The sequence below is a fragment of the Dromiciops gliroides genome, chromosome 2 (genome assembly GCF_019393635.1).
Source record: "Dromiciops gliroides isolate mDroGli1 chromosome 2, mDroGli1.pri, whole genome shotgun sequence".
Taxonomy (NCBI): Eukaryota; Metazoa; Chordata; class Mammalia; order Microbiotheria; family Microbiotheriidae; genus Dromiciops; species Dromiciops gliroides.
Genome location: NC_057862.1, coordinates 577625941 through 577630508, shown reverse-complemented (window position 1 = coordinate 577630508; position 4568 = coordinate 577625941).

The following is a 4568-nucleotide window of genomic DNA, read 5'->3' as shown; positions in this document are numbered from 1 at the left end:
TTGAGGAATGTTTGGACAATGGTTGGAATGGTTGTATATATGATTGTGATGGAATACTATTGTGCTATAAGAAAGGATGAGCAGGTTGGTTTCAGAAAAACCTGGCAAGACTTACATGAATTGATGCAAAGTGAAGTGAGCAGAACCAGGAGAACATTGTACACAGTAACAACAATATTGTAAGATGATCAATTGGAAATGTTAGCTATTCTCAGCAATATTCAAGACAATTCTGAAGGATTTATGAAAAATGCTATCCACCTCCAGAGAAAAAACTGGAGTCTAAATGTAAATCAAAATGTACTTTTTAAACTTTATTTTTCTTGTTTTTTTCTTTTTGGCTTGTGTTTTCTTTCAGAATATAGCTAATACGGAAATGTTTTGTATGACTGTACACATATAATCTATATCAAATTGCTTGCCTTCTCAAGGAGGAGGTAGAGAAGGAAGGAGTGAGGAAGAAAATTGGGAACTCAAAATTTAAAAAATGAATGTTAAAATTATTTTTACATGTAATTAGAAGAACAAATATATAATTAAAAAACAAAACAAAAAAGAGGGGCCTTTGTTTTAGGGAGAAACTGGGAAACAATAAAGACAATGCAAAATTTCCCAATGCAATCCAGCTCACTCTTTCCATATTAAATTGAACCTAGTTCATGGTATATCTGGGATTTGTCCAGGTGCATGAGTGTGTGTGTGTGTGTGTGTGTATGTATATGTGTGTGTGTGTGTGTAAACACATATAGTAAACAATAAATTCCTTGTACTAATATGTATATATGTGTTTGTGTGTATGTGTATACACACACATACATACATACACAAATATAATTGGATTTTGCCCTTCCACTTCCCTATGTGTATTATTTCCTCTATTAGAATGTAAGTTCCTTGAGGGTAGGTATTATTTTTAATTTTGTATTTTATTCCCAGTGCTTAGCATATGGTAAACAATAAATGCTTTAAAATTTTTGTACTAATATGTATATGTGTGGGTTTGTATGTGTGTGTATTAATGAACCAGCTCTATATACTGTCTATCCAACTCTGTTTTATAGTGTTAACAATAAGCATTCCTCATCCGTTTGATCTTTCTGTGTGAATAGGCAGGCTGAAGTCTTTTGAGATATTGTAGATATAATTTAGTAGAATCTGCAATATCCTAGGGCTTGAACAAATCAGCACAATATTATTTTTAAAAATAGAGAACACAACAACAACAACAACAACAATAGAGAACAGTATCTAACCAGCAGGTCACAATAGTTCTTGCCTTAGTAACTGCCAGGAAGGAAAAAAGAATGAGATCAGCAGGTCATCACTTTTGTATATGAACTTAGTTCCAGCTCAGCAGCTCCTGAGTCATTGACTCTTTCTGCTCTGTGGCCAACTGGAAGATTTTGTTATCACACCCTTTAATCAAGCATGGCTGAAAATCAGCTTCCCAAAGTTCCATGTGTTGTACTGGAACCAGACAGATGATGTTCACAAATTCTCAGTGTAATCCACCAGGAAGGGAAAATTCATGAACATTCATTTTTTTCTTTTTAATCTTAATAGTATTTTAATTTTTTCACTTACATGTAAAGATAGTTTTCAACATTCATTTTTATAAGATTTTGAGTCCAAATTTTTCTCCCTCCTCACCGTCCACACACATTCTAAGGATTTGTTCCTCATTGACGAGTCCCCCCATTACACTGCTTTGAAGTAATCTTATCTGATTTTTAGTATATGTTTGAGTGATACCTTGATGGAGAAGAGTTTGTAAAGTAGCATTTTGTTTTACCAAATCAATGATTTTATAATCAGTAAGCAGTGGGATCTTGTATTCTCTACATCTTTTAGTCACTTGTGTACCCGATGTGGTCCACTACAGAGTATAATTTGCTAAAACCTACCTATCCATTCTCATAAGATCTCATAAAATATCCGCTCCATGTGAAAATTCTTACAAGTTTTGTGTATCATCAATATGAAAGTGACCTGAGGTGTTGAAGAAGTTCTGGAACGTGCTAACATATTAGAAAGGCTACACAGTCCATATAATCCTAGTGATAGAGTATGCCTGCTTTTCAAAGAGCATCCCAGCCAAGTTCAGAGGGGCTCATCACAGGAAGACTGGCTATAGGGAGGTAAGGAATTCCTTAGCCAGAGGAACCTACAAATCAAAGAAGTTTCTTTTCAATTTTTTAAGATCATTTGTCATGATCTTTCCCCAAATTACATGACTTGGGTGCAGATACCTAGGGTTATCTGTTTCAATTGAAGTCTTTTTATTTTTTAAAAAGGACAATACATTAGAAAAGCAGATTTCTTTCCATGTTAACCTATTAGAAATCTGACTGTTGGATGGGCAAAGTCATATGTAAATCATCATTTCTTTTTTTACTGGCAACCTATCCTAATTGCAATCAAAATAGTGAAGAGGAGAAAAGCACTGACAATTTTGAATGTTGCTTTGCCTTTAATTCCCAATCTATAAGGAATGAAGTGATATCACCCTTACTCTCCCTGCAATCATAGGCTTCATGGGTGGCCAAAACAATAAGCTAACATTCTTACTTACTTGCCAAGAATGACCAGAAGTCTATGCTGTGTAATAAACATTGAATAATATTCTATAAGAGTCAGTTGTTCAAGGGAAAATAGTTTACTTTTTAGGAAATCTAAAAGCTATGGAACCAAATAGAAATGTTATGTATCTTCTTATGCCTTTAACTAAGTGAGAATTTTGAACATTAGATTTTTGAATGCCTGCTATGTTCAAGATACCATACTATAGGCACAGGGAGTGGAGTGGAATTAATCACTTCATTCCTTACAATTATATGATACAATGTAAGCTTCTTGAAGATAGGGGATATTTCATTCTTGTCTTTTTATCCTCAGGGCCCAATACAATACCTAGCAAATAGCAGGTGCTTAATAAATGTGTAATGAATAAATGAACAAATAAACGAATGATTTCTGGCTGTTTCAATTCATTCTCTGAGATATGGTCCCCAAACTTTGAGCTCATATAGGGACCAAATTCAAGCTTAGGAGCAGCCCTAAAAGATCAATATAGCTTTTTGACTTGTTTCCCCACCCAGAGTTTAATCAGGGAACTCTTGGATCATAGCTTACATATCTCACATGATTTTCCTTTGCATACTCTTTATCCCAGCCAATCTGCCCTATTTGCTCTTCCTCAGATGTGGTCTTTCATCTTCCACATCCATGATTTCACTGAACCTCTCCCCCAAACCTGGAATGCTCTCCTTCCTTTTGGACTGAAGGGCTGTCTTTGGGAACCAGATTAAGTGTTGCCTGCTTTGGGAGGTCTCTGTTTTGATCTTCTTCTTGTTGTCCTGATCTACCCAATTTCTGGAGTCCCCTTCCTCCCCCGCGCCCCCCCCCCCCTGCATTTTGCTGAAATAACATAGTTACTTTGTTTATAGTTTTTATTTACTTATCTCTGTACATATTTCACACCAGAAGAGTGTAAAGAATTGTTTTGTTTCAGTCTTTATATTTCTGGCACTTAGCATAGTGCCTGGCAACTAGGTACTTGATAAATGCCTTTTGAATTTAATTGAATTATAGCTGGGGGCAGCTAGGTGGAGCAGTGGAGAAAGCACCAGTCCAGGATTCAGGAGGACCTGAGTTTAAATCCGGCCTCAGACACTTGACACTTACTAGTTGTGGACCCTGGGCAAGTCACTTAACCCTCATTGCCCCACAAAAAAGAAACCAAAAACAAAACACCCTAATTGAGTTATAGCTTATGTCTAGGTTCCCATAAATGTGGGTAATAATGTCTCCAGCTTCTGTATAAGCATTCAAGGTGATAAATGCATACTGGGTTCAGAACAGATTTTATTTCACCCCTCAGAAAATGAATATGATGCAAAAAATTCATAGGAGCCCATAAAAGCAAGGACAAAAAACTTTGAAGCAATGGATGCAAATCCTTTTTTTGTTCTTGTGGGTTCTATTTTTCCACAGGGCCCTAAAGTCATTCAAACTTCACACCAACCCATAACTCTCCTCAGAAAGGAACTGAGCTTGGAGCTGCCAATGAGGCATCACCCTGAAATTCTAGTGATTCTCTCTCAAAGGGTTCTGCACAGTCCCCTCCTGTTCACCCTTAGAGCTCCACTGTGGCTTGGATTCTGCCTCTTCCCCTGATTCAATAAACATCTTTTGTTTTGAAGCTGCTACACAGGCAGACCATTTACAGTTGGACCTTAACTAACAAAATAACATCCTATAATAGTGAGGAACAGTTTAAGTCTTTATTTATTATCTACTGATTATTTAGGTAGAGAGGACTCATGAGTCAGGGGATGACCATATGTTCACTTTCACTAACAGACGGAGCAGTATGTAGGACCTGGAAGATGTGGTCCGGAGCATTCCTGTTTAGAGGTTGGGGTGTTAATCGCACCCTTAGGTCCAGATTGTATGTAAGCACCCTGGAGCATAAATCAGTGGGTTGGAGCTGAGGTGACTTGTGGCATAGTTACATCTGCCAATGACCGAAAGGATCATTACCTAAATAAAGGGAGCAAATTAGGGTA